Genomic DNA, 12,799 nt, shown 5'->3' on the forward strand with positions numbered 1-12,799 from the left:
TAGCAAGTAATGAAACACTCCCATCAACATTTCTCTGATGGTTTAAAGTGACTGCAGAGATGTGCTATTGTTACACCTTCTGAAATCTATCAGGATATAAACTGTGTTGTAACAGGTATTTGCACTTTCAGTTAACCTGTCACATTTTCCAAGATCATTTACATTGCCACTGCTGACCAGTTGCCTTACTGCTAGCTCACTCATTAAACCATAATCCACTTCCATAGAATGCATTTTAGGAAAAGAAAGATTCAGATATGGTCAACTGAGTCATGACCCAAAATTTGATTTGCTCCTTAATGCTGAGAAACTATACCAGACAAGTGTAGCTCACCCTATTAGAAGACTGTGTTCCACTCACCTCCCAACTGTAGTTAATGGAAGAAAAGCAAATGAAAAGGCTTGGGGTGGAACCAAGTTGCCTTTATTCAGAATAATCCTGACAATCTTTAAAGGAGGATTCCCATCAAAGGAATGTGCTCCATGTCAAATTCATGCAAGAGGAGAAATGTATCAAGGTAGGGTTTTTTTTTGTTTTTTTTTTTACTATGAAGAGCTGTGTCATACATCCCTTGTCCTCGTTTGGTTGCAATTCAGTGACATCAGTAATTCACATCAATTCATAAGCACTCAGAACACCTTGTATAACGGTTAGCACCACAACACTCCCCTCCAGGGCCTATCAACCCTGATTTCATTGCCCGTCTTTTGCACCAAACTACCCAGAATCCCTTCACAGCCTCTCCCCAATGGAGACTCACAAAATTCCCTGGCTCCATTGGTCCCAGTCATTACATACTCAGGAATATTTGCACCTTAACTCTTTATGAGTCAGTCTGTGGTCACACACTCAAATAGGGTTTTCTCAGCAGCAGGAGGCATTACAATAGATATATTTTGATAAGATCAAACAGCAATAGTCTAAAAATCTAGTGGGAATGAGAGGGGAAAGAGCATTCTTATCAAGAATAAGAGATGTGTAACATATGTTGAACTGCTGGATTCCAGGCATGAAACAGCATGAGAATTTATTTAATCCTTACCAAAACCTGTTATGTAGATTGTGGTAGCCCCATTTTACAAGTGAGAAAATAGGAGCTCCAAGCAGCTGGCCAAGGGTTACTCAGCTAGTATGACACTGGCAGAGGCAAGACCATGGCAGATTCTGGATAGATCTGTCTGGCTCCAATGCCAGTGTTATGTCCACTTCACCTACTCAGGTTCAAGAATGCAGGCAATTATTCCTAACTCCTGGACTCTGCAGAATTAAGGCAGCCACCCTCTAAAATTATCAACTGCATTAAGCTGGCCTTAAATAGAATATACAAGAGCCTGAATTTTTGTTTGTTTATTTAAAGTTGGTCTGTGTTTATAAGGGTTACAATCCAAGGGCAATAAAAAATCCAAGAAGATATTCTAACCCTAGAATCCTAGAACTGAATGGATGTTAGCAACTCAGAGATTTAGCCTTCAGTCCCACTGATCACTTCTTTCATTTTTTCTTCAACCAATCATAGATTCAACTGTAATTGTCTGAGCTTCCTCATCTCATTGCAATTGGCTAGCAGGTAGCAATCATGACCTTCAAACCAGAGCCAGAGGTGAGATATCTATTCTCAATCAAGCTATGTCACCTACAGTTCCTGGCACAATGACCATCCCACAGTAGGACTCCAATAAGCGTTAGATGAATGAATTAGTGCTTGCTGATTTCACTTCAGGGGACAGGAGACTGTTTGCTGGCCATTGCTCTCCCCTGAAGGCTGATGTCAGAGGGAGTGTTCTGTGCAACTGTAAGAATCAGAACCCTATTTAGTGTTGGGTTATTTCAATCTTCATAATTTTGTGATGCTCTTGAGGTAAGCAGGTAGTAGTAGCTGGGACTGGAGGAGGGGGTTTTAATAAGGAGAACTATATGCATGTTTCTTCACCTTTACCACCTCCCCTAAGCAACCCTTCTAGCCTTCTAGCAGTATCTTCCCATTCCTGGCTCTACCTTTTCAGAGACATTTATGGGGAAGTAGGTAGAACAGTGGATCGAAGGTCAGGAGACCTAGGATTGAATAACAGCCTTACTACTGCCAAGCCTTGGCTAAGTCACTTCACCTCTCTTCCTTCAAAAATGGGGATTAAAGTGCCTATTTCATAAGAGGATCAAAGAAAAACACTATACACACTCAGCTGCAGTTATTAAGTGCAATGAGGTGTTGGCTTCTGATGCTAAGCCCAAGAATTTTTTGAGTTCAATGCAGAGTATGCTGGAAATTCAGTTTCTTTCAGCTGTAGCTAACTTACACACTTGACAAAACACATATGTGGTCCGGGCATGCTGGGATGAAATGGTCTTGAAGCCATTATCTCCATTGCTCAAACAAAATATACTTTTGTCTGATATACCAAACTCCGAGAATTGAGTTCCAAGAAGCAGATATAAATTAAAATGATTGGGATATATGCCTCAAATTTTCATTTTCCCTTCCCTGTGTGGACAGGCTAAAGGAGGGCTCAGGCAAGCTTTCTCTGAAAGTCCTTTTACATTTCTGTTTTCAACTTAAAATAATAGCACCAAAAATCCCCAAACTGCACATGAACTTTCCTATATCACTGCCATCACAAAACTTACAAAATACCAAGAAGAACAAAAAATAACAGCAATGTTTCAGATCAATATGAGCAGCCAGAATTCCATCTCTGGAAAAGATGCACATTAAAAGCCTCTTATGAAATGAATGGAGAAGATGGCAGACTGGTGAGCTGTATGTTTTAGTTACTCCTCCAGGAAAGTAGGTAGAAAGCCAGGAACTGCGTGGACTGGACACCACAGAGCAATCTGACTTTGGGCATACTTCATACAACACTCATGAAAACGTGGAACTGCTGAGATCAGCGAAATCTGTAAGTTTTTGCAGCCAGGGGACCCGCGCCCCTCCCTGCCAGGCTCAGTCCCAGGGGAGGAGGGGCTGTCAGCTCCAGGAAGGAGAAGGGAGAACTGCAGTGGCAGCCCTTATCGGAAACTCATTCTACTGATCCAAACTCCAACCATAGATAGACTGAGACCAGACACCAGAGAATCTGAGAGCAGCCAGCCCAGAAGAGAGGAGACAGGCATAGAAAAAAAACAACACGAAAAACTCCAAAATAAAAGCGGGGATTTTTGGAGTTCTGGTGAACATAGAAAGGGGAAGGGCCCTGAGGTGCATATGCAAATCCCAAAGAAAAGCTGATCTCTCTGCCCTGTGGACCTTTCCATAATGGCCCTGATTGCTTTGTCTCTTAGCATTTCAATAACCCATTAGATCTCTGAGGAGGGCCCGTTTTTTTTTTGTTTGTTTGTTTGTTTGTTTGTTTTTGTTTTTTTTTTAATCTTTTTTTCTTTTTCTAAAACAATTACTCTAAGAAGCCCAATACAGAAAGCTTCAAAGACTTGCTATTTGGGCAGGTCAAGTCAAGAGCAGAACTAGGAGAGCTCTGAGACAAAACGCAATAATCCAGTGGCTGAGAAAATTCACTAAACACCACAACTTCCCAAGAAAAGGGGGTGTCCGCTCACAGCCATCATCCTGGTGGACAGGAAACACTCCTGCCCATCGCCAGCCCCATAGCCCAGAACTGCCCCAGACAACCCAGTGTGACGGAAGTGCTTCAAATAACAGGCACACACAAAAACTGGGGTGTGGACATTAGCCTTCCCTGCAACCTCAGCTGATTGTCCCAGAGCTGGGAAGGTAGAGCAGTGTGAATTAACAAAGCCCCATTCAGCCATCATTTCAGCAGACTGGGAGCCTCCCTACACAGCAGCACCAGAACTGCCCTGGGGGGACGGCACTCACCTGTGACATAGCACAGTCATCCCTCAACAGAGGACCCGGGGTGCACGGCCTGGAAGAGGGGCCCACTTGCAAGTCTCAGGAGCCATACGCCAATACCAAGGACTTGTGGGTCAGTGGCAGAGACAAACTGTGGCAGGACTGAACTGAAGGATTAGACTATTGCAGCAGCTTTAAAACTCTAGGATCACCAGGGAGATTTGATTGTTAGAGCCACCCCCCCCCCTGACTGCCCAGAAACACGCCCCATATACAGGGCAGGCAACACCAACTACACACGCAAGCTTGGTACACCAATTGGGCCCCACAAGACTCACTCCCCCACTCACCAAAAAGGCTAAGCAGGGGAGAACTGGCTTGTGGAGAAAGGTGGCTCGTGGACGCCACCTGCTGGTTAGTTAGAGAAAGTGTACTCCACGAAGCTGTAGATCTGATAAATTAGAGATAAGGACTTCAATTGGTCTACAAATCCTAAAAGAACCTATCAAGTTCAGCAAATGCCACGAGGCCAAAAACAACAGAAAATTATAAAGCACATGAAAAAACCAGACGATATGGATAACCCAAGCCCAAGCACCCAAATCAAAAGATCAGAAGAACACAGCACCTAGAGCAGCTACTCAAAGAACTAAAGATGAACAATGAGACCATAGTACGGGAGATAAAGGAAATCAAGAAGACCCTAGAAGAGCATAAAGAAGACATTGCAAGATAAATAAAAAAATGGATGATCTTATGGAAATTAAAGAAACTGTTGACCAAATTAAAAAGATTCTGGACACTCATAGTACAAGACTAGAGGAAGTTGAACAATGAATCAGTGACCTCGAAGAGACAGAATGGAAAATGAAAGCATAAAAGAAAGAATGGGGAAAAAAATTGAAAAAATCGAAATGGACCTCAGGGATATGATAGATAATATGAAACGTCCGAATATAAGACTCATTGGTGTCCCAGAAGGGGAAGAAAAGGGTAAAGGTCTAGGAAGAGTATTCAAAGAAATTGTTGGGGAAAACTTCCCAAATCTTCTAAACAACATAAATACACAAATCATAAATGCTCAGCGAACTCCAAATAGAATAAATCCAAATAAACCCACTCCGAGACATATACTGATCACACTATCAACACAGAAGAGAAGGAGCAAGTTCTGAAAGCAGCAAGAGAAAAGCAATTCACCACATACAAAGGAAACAGCATAAGACTAAGTAGTGACTACTCAGCAGCCACCATGGAGGCAGAAGGCAGTGGCACGATATATTTAAAATTCTGAGAGAAAAATTTCCAGCCAAGAATACTTTATCCAGCAAAGCTCTCCTTCAAATTTGAGGGAGAGCTAAATTTTTCACAGACAAACAAATGCTGAGAGAATTTGCTAACAAGAGACCTGCCCTACTGGAGATACTAAAGGGAGCCCTACAGACAGAGAAACAAAGAAAGGACAGAGAGACTTGGGGAAAGGTTCAGTACTAAAGAGATTCGGTATGGGTACAATAAAGGATATTAATAGACAGAGGGGAAAAATATGACAAACATAAACCATAGGATAAGATGGCTGATTCAAGAAATGCCTTCACGGTTATAACGTTGAATGTAAATGGATTAAACTCCCCAATTAAAAGATATAGATTCGCAGAATGGAAAAAAAAATGAACCATCAATATGTTGCATACAAGAGACTCATCTTAGACACAGGGACACAAAGAAACTGAAAGTGAAAGGATGGAAAAAAATATTTCATGCAAGCTACAGCCAAAAGAAGGCAGGTGTAGCAATATTAATCTCAGATAAAATAGACTTCAAATGCAGGGATGTTTTGAGAGACAAAGAAGGCCACTACGTACTAATAAAAGGGGCAATTCAGCAAGAAGAAATAACAATAGTAAATGTCTATGCACCCAACCAAGGTGCCACAAAATACATGAGAGCAACACTGGCAAAACTAAAGGAAGCAACTGATGTTTCCACAATAATTGTGGGAGACTTCAACACATCACTCTCTCCTATAGATAGATCAACCAGACAGAAGACCAATAAGGAAACTGAAAACCTAAACAATCTGATAAATGAATTAGATTTAACAGGCATATACAGGACATTACATCCCAAATCACCAGGATACACATACTTTTCTAGTGCTCACGGAACTTTCTCCAGAATAGATCATATGCTGGGACATAAAACAAGCCTCAGTAAATTTAAAAAGATTGAAATTATTCAAAGCACATTCTCTGACCACAATGGAATACAATTAGAAGTCAATAACCATCAGAGACTTAGAAAATTCACAAATACCTGGAGGTTAAACAACACACTCCTAAACAATCAGTGGGTTAAAGAAGAAATAGCAAGAGAAATTGCTAAATATATAGAGACGAATGAAAATGAGAACACAACATACCAAAACCTATGGGATGCAGCAAAAGCAGTGCTGAGGGGGAAATTTATAGCACTAAACGCATATATTAAAAGGAAGAAAGAGCCAAAATCAAAGAACTAATGGATCAACTGAAGAAGCTAGAAAATGAACAGCAAACCAATCCTAAACCAAGTACAAGAAAAGAAATAACAAGGATTAAAGCAGAAATAAATCACATAGAGAACAAAAAAACCATAGAGAGGATAAATATCACCAAAAGTTGGTTTTTGAGAAGATCAACAAGATTGACAAGCCCCTAGCTAGACTGACAAAATCAAAAAGAGAGAAGACCCATATAAACAAAATAATGAATGAAAAAGGTGACAAACTGCAGATCCTGAAGAAATTAAAAAAATTATAAGAGGATACTATGAACAACCGTATGGCAACAAACTGGATAATGTAGAGGAAATGGACAATTTCCTGGAAACATATGAACAACCTAGACTGACCAGAGAAGAAATAGAAGACCTCAACCAACCCATCACAAGCAAAGAGATCCAATCAGTCATCAAAAATCTTCCCACAAATAAATGCCCAGGGCCAGATGGCTTCACAGGGGAATTCTACCAAACTTTCCAGAAAGAACTGACACCAATCTTACTCAAACTCTTTCAAAACATTGAAAAAAATGGAACACTTACCTAACTCATTTTATGAAGCTAACATCAATCTAATACCAAAACCAGGCAAGATGCTACAAAAAAGGAAAACTACCCGGCCAATCTCCCTAATGAATATAGATGCAAAAATCCTCAACAAAATACTTGCAAATCGAATCCAAAGACACATTAAAAAAAATCATACACCATGACCAAGTGGGGTTTATTCCAGGCATGCAAGGATGGTTCAACATAAGAAAATCAATCAATGTATTACAACACATTAAAACTCGAAAGGGAAAAATCAATTGATCATCTCAATAGATGCTGAAAAAGCATTTGACAAAATCCAACATCCCTTTTTGATAAAAACACTTCAAAAGGTAGGAATTGAAGGAACACTTCCTCAACATGATAAAGAGCATATATGAAAAACCCACAGCCAGCAGAGTACTCAATGGTGAGAGACTGAAAGCCTTCCCTCTAAGATCAGGAACAAGACAAGGATGCCCGCTGTCCACCACTGTTATTCAACATTGGTGCTGGAAAGTGCTAGCCAGGGCAATCCGGCAAGACAAAGAAATAAAGGCATCCAAATTGGAAAAGAAGAAGTAAAACTGTCATTGTTTGCAGATGATATGATCTTATATCTAGAAAACCCTGAGAAATCGACGATACACCTACTAGAGCTAATAAACAAATTTAGCAAAGTAGCAGGATACAAGATAATGCACATAAGTCAGTAATGTTTCTATATGCTAGAAATGAACAAACTGAAGAGACACTCAAGAAAAAGATACCATTTTTCAATAGCAACTAAAAAAATCAAGTACCTAGGAATAAACTTAACCAAAGATGTAAAAGACCTATACAAAGAAAACTACATAACTCTACTAAAAGAAATAGAAGGGGACCTTAAAGATGGAAAAATATTCCATGTTCATGGATAGGAAGACTAAATGTCATTAAGATGTCTAATTCTACCCAAACTCATCTACAGATTCAATGCAATCCCAATCAAAAATTCCAACAACCTACTTTGCAGACTTGAAAAGCTAGTTATCAAAATTTATTTGGAAAGGGGAAGATGCCCTCGAATTGCTAAAGACACTCTAAAACAGAAAAACGAAGTGGGAGGACTTAAACTCCCTGACTTTGAAGCTTATTATAAAGCCACAGCTGCCAAAACAGCATGGTACTGGCACAAAGATAGACATATAGATCAATGGAATCGAATTGAGAATTCAGAGATAGACCCTCAGATCTATGGCCGACTGATCTTTGATAAGGCCCCCAAAGTCACTGAACTGAGCCATAATGGTCTTTCAACAAATTGGGGCTGGGAGAGTTGGATATCCATATCCAAAAGAATGAAAGAGGACCCCTACCTCACACCCTACCACAAAAATTAACTCAAAATGGACCAAAGATCTCAATATAAAAGAAAGTACCATAAAACTCCTAGAAGATAATGTAAGGAAAACATCTTCAAGACCTTGTATTAGGCGGCCACTTCCTAGACTTTACAACCCAAAGCACAAGCAACAAAAGAGAAAATAGATAAATGGGAACTCCTCAAGCTTAGAAGTTTCTGCACCTCAAAGGAATTTCTCAGAAAGGTAAAGAGGCAGCCAACTCAATGGGAAAAAAATTTTTGGAAACCATGTATCTGACAAAAGACTGATATCTTGCATATATAAAGAAATCCTACAACTCAATGACAATAGTACAGTTGGCCCAATTATAAAATGGGCAAAAGATATGAAAAGACAGTTCTCTGAAGAGGAATACAAATGGCCAAGAAACACATGAAAAAATGTTCAGCTTCACTAGCTATTAGAGAGATGCAAATTAAGACCACAATGAGATACCATCCAACACCGGTTAGAATGGCTGCCATTAACAAACAGGAAACTACAAATGCTGGAGGGGATGTGGAGAAATTGGAACTCTTATTCACTGTTGGTGGGACTGTATAATGGTTCGCCACTCTGGAAGTCAGTCTGGCAGTTCCTTAGAAAACTAGATACAGAGGTTACCATTCGATCCAGCATTGCACTTCTCGGTATATACCCGGAAGATCGAAAGCAGTGAACACGAACAGATATCTGCACGCCAATGTCATAGCAGCATTATTCACAATTGCCAAGAGATGGAAACAACCCAAATGTCCTTCAACAGATGAGTGGATAAATAAAATGTGGTATATACACACGATGGAATACTACACGGCAGTAAGAAGGAACGATCTCATGAGACATATGACAACATGGATGAACCTTGAAGACATAATGCTAAGTGAAATAAGCCAGGCACAAAAAGAGAAATACTATATGCTACCACTAATGTGAACTTTGAAAAATGTAAAACAAATGGCTTATAATGTAGAATGTAGGGGAACTAGCAATAGAGAGCAATTAAGGAAGGGGGACAAATACCAAGAAGAACAGATAAGCTATTTAACGTTCTGGGGATGGCCCAGGAATGACTATGGTCTGTTAATTTCTGATGGATATAGTAGGAGCAAGTTCACAGAAATGTTGCTATATTAGGTAACTTTCTTGGGGTAAAGTAGGAACATGTTGGAAGTTAAGCAGTTATCTTAGGTTAGTTGTCTTTTTTCTTACTCCCTTGTTATGGTCTCTTTGAAATGTTCTTTTATTGTATGTTTGTTTTCTTTTTAACTTTTTTTTCATACAGTTGATTTAAAAAAGAAGGGAAAGTTAAAAAAAAAAAAAAAAAAAAAAACAAGGAAAAAAAAAAGATGCAGTGCCCCCTTGAGGAGGCCTGTGGAGAATGCAGGGTATTGCCTACCCCACCTCCATGGTTGCTAACATGACCACAGACCATAGGGGACTGGTGGTTTGATGGGTTGAGCCCTCTACCACAGGTTTTACCCTTGGGAAGACGGTTGCTGCAAAGGAGAGGCTAGGACTCCCTATGGTTGTGCCTAAGAGCCTCCTCCCGAATGTCTCTTTGTTGCTCAGATGTGGCCCTCGTCTCTCTAGCTAAGCCAACTTGAAAGTGAGGTCACTGCCCTCCCCCTACGTGGGATCAGACACCCAGGGGAGTGAATCTCCCTGGCAACGAGGAGTGTGACCTCCCGGGAGGAATGTAGACCTGGCATCGTGGGACGGAGAACATCTTCTTGACCAAAGGGGGATGTGAAAGGAGATGAATAAGCTTCAGTGGCAGAGAGAATCCAAAAGGAGCCCGAGAGGTCACTCGGGTGGGCACTCTTACGCACACTTTAGACAACCCTTTTTAGGTTTTAAAGAATTGGGGTAGCTGGTGGTGGATACCTGAAACTATCAAACTACAACCCAGAACCCATGAAATCTCGAAGACAGTTGTATAAAAATGTAGCTTATGAGGGGTGACAAGGGATTGGGAAAGCCATAAGGACCACACTCCACTTTGTCTAGTTTATGGATGGATGAGTAGAAAAATAGGGGAAGGAAACAAACAGACAAACGTACCCAGTGTTCTTTTTACTTCAATTGGCTCTTTTTCACTCTAATTATTATTCTTGTTATTCTTGTGTGTGTGCTAATGAAGGGTGTCAGGGATTGATTTGGTGATGAATGTACAACTATGTAATGGTACTGTGAACAATCGAAAGTACAATTTCTTTTGTATGACTGCGGGGTATATGAATATATCTCAATGAAATGAGATTAAAAAAAAAAAGACATAATGCTGAGCAAAATAAGCCAGGCACAAAAAGAGAGATATTGTATGTTACCACTATGTGAATTCTGTGAAAAATGTACAATGTTTTATACTGTAGAATGTAGGGGACCTAGAGATACCAATTATTGGAGGGGAATGATAATCTAATAAGAACAGATAAACTATGGAGGGTAATCTCAATGTTATAGGAATGCTCAGGAATGATTATGGTTTGTAAACTTTCTTGGATAGTAAGATCATGTTGGAAGCAATAGAGTTATTTTAGGTTTTTTTTTTTTCTTATTCCTTTGTTTTCTTAGGGGTTGTTAATTTTCTTGGTGTATGGTAGGAACATGTTGGAAGCAATGTAGTTATTTTAGATTATTTGTTTTTCTTACTCCTCTGTTTGGACATGGTTTATTAATTTTCTTAGGGTATGGTAGGAACATATTGGAAGCAAAGTAGTTATTTTAGGTTATTTGTTTTCCCTTAATCCATTGCTTTGTTTGAAATGTTGTGGGGTTTTTTGTTGTTGTTTGCCTGTTTGTTTTTAATTTTTTGATAAACAAAGTTAAAAAAATTGAAAAAAAATCAGGAGAAAAATGGGAGTAAAAACTAAATGACAAATAGGGTGGGGATGGGGGGATGGTTTGGGTATTCTCTTTTCACTTTTATTTTTTATTCTTATTCTGATTCTTTCTGATGTAAGGAAAATGTTCAGAAATAGATTGTGGTGATGATGCATAACTATATGATCATACTGTGAACAGTTGATTGTATACCATGGATGACTGTATGGTTTGTGAATACATTTCAATAAAACTGAATTAAAAAAAAAAAAAAAGCCTCTTGTTTACATTTTAGGGCTAACAGAGGGGCCCTTCATTTCAGAGAATTAAATGAGAAAATTCTCTTGGATTCAAGCATTAGCAAAGTAGAATAGTTGTGTAATTGCTTCCAATCATCATCTGATTCTCTCCTTCCTTCACCTTCTCCACATCAGCTCCTAAGGAAAGGATGTTGGAGCCCTTCTCCTTTACAGCTCCCAAACATTTAAAATCTAGTGTTTGTTTCTTACAAAGGGAAAAGAGAGACATGTAATGTATTTTAAGACTGAAGAATCAGAAGCAAACTTCAAAAAGAAAGGAAAAAAAAAATCACCACCATTTTCCTCCCTAGAAATACAAATAGAAGTGGGGAAGAATTATCCATCCGGCCTGGTTTATTTTGTAAAAGCACCCAGCTAAGAAGGTCAAGAGAATAGACGCCCTGGGGGGCTGCTTCATTATCCACTTGGGCAACCGAGCCAAAGTGGTCCGTTCACAGGAAGCCCCAAAGCCAAAAGGCTGACTTAAGAAATGAATCACACACTTAGGTAACTGTGTGCAACTTCAAACTGAATGTATATAGGTGGCCCTTTATTTAAATAAGGCCAAAGAGAGCCTCTTCATGCTCTAAAGCCAATCAAAGAAGAACACGGGAAAAGTATGAAGATGAGAAGAAAAAAGAGAATAATTAGCAGTCAACCGCAATGTAATGACCTCTCTCTACAAAGGAAGAACACTACAATGGTTCTTAGCCCTGGGGCAGTGGGAGTGCAATAAAGAAAAAAGCCAGTCAATTGACGTGAGAAGTAGTAAAAAATGCATACAATATAATGTACTACATTTCCAATTATGTTCATTACCCGCCTATGAATCTCAAATTGTACTTGTATGTAGTTGGCATTACTACATTATTTTGTGCATTATTTGTTGATATGGGTTGCTATTTGTGTAATGCGTTTCTTCATATGCTACCTCTGTCCAAAAATATAAAAGAAAAAAGAGACAACATGCCAATATAAAAGCTAACATAAGGACTCCAATTGCCATAAATGTGGCTGTGTGCTCTCTTGCCTGATGGACACGTCAGGGCAATGAGATGAATTAGCCAAGTTCTAGAATTTGTTGATCATTAAGGCAGAAGAGTATCAATATCTTGTGGAAAGCTCAGCTTTTCCTAGCACTAAATTCTTAAAAAATATTTTTCCAATTGACACTTAATTTTAATGTTTTCTACATTTACGTTACTTATAATTAGCTGCTTTTGACAATCGAATTGTAGAATTTAGCTTTAAAAAGACCCTGAGAAAAGTTAATGGTTTCTACTCATTGACTGTGTTATGAGCTCATATGAAACATGAAAACAACAAAGGGACAAGAGCTAATAACTGCACGCTTGTCTGACATGGCACCTTCATGTATCTATTCATGTGAACAAGTGCTCATCGAGTGTCT

The 12,799-nt window shown here is 39.3% G+C and overlaps 1 protein-coding gene across 1 annotated transcript in view; it reads right to left on the reverse strand.

The window, feature by feature from the left end:
• DOCK2 (dedicator of cytokinesis 2) overlaps window positions 1–12,799 on the reverse strand; it is a 431,071-nt gene that overhangs the window by 268,272 nt on the left and 150,000 nt on the right. The gene's annotated exons all lie outside the window — the stretch shown is intronic.

The sequence above is a fragment of the Choloepus didactylus genome, chromosome 11 (genome assembly GCF_015220235.1).
Source record: "Choloepus didactylus isolate mChoDid1 chromosome 11, mChoDid1.pri, whole genome shotgun sequence".
Lineage (NCBI taxonomy): Eukaryota > Metazoa > Chordata > Mammalia > Pilosa > Megalonychidae > Choloepus > Choloepus didactylus.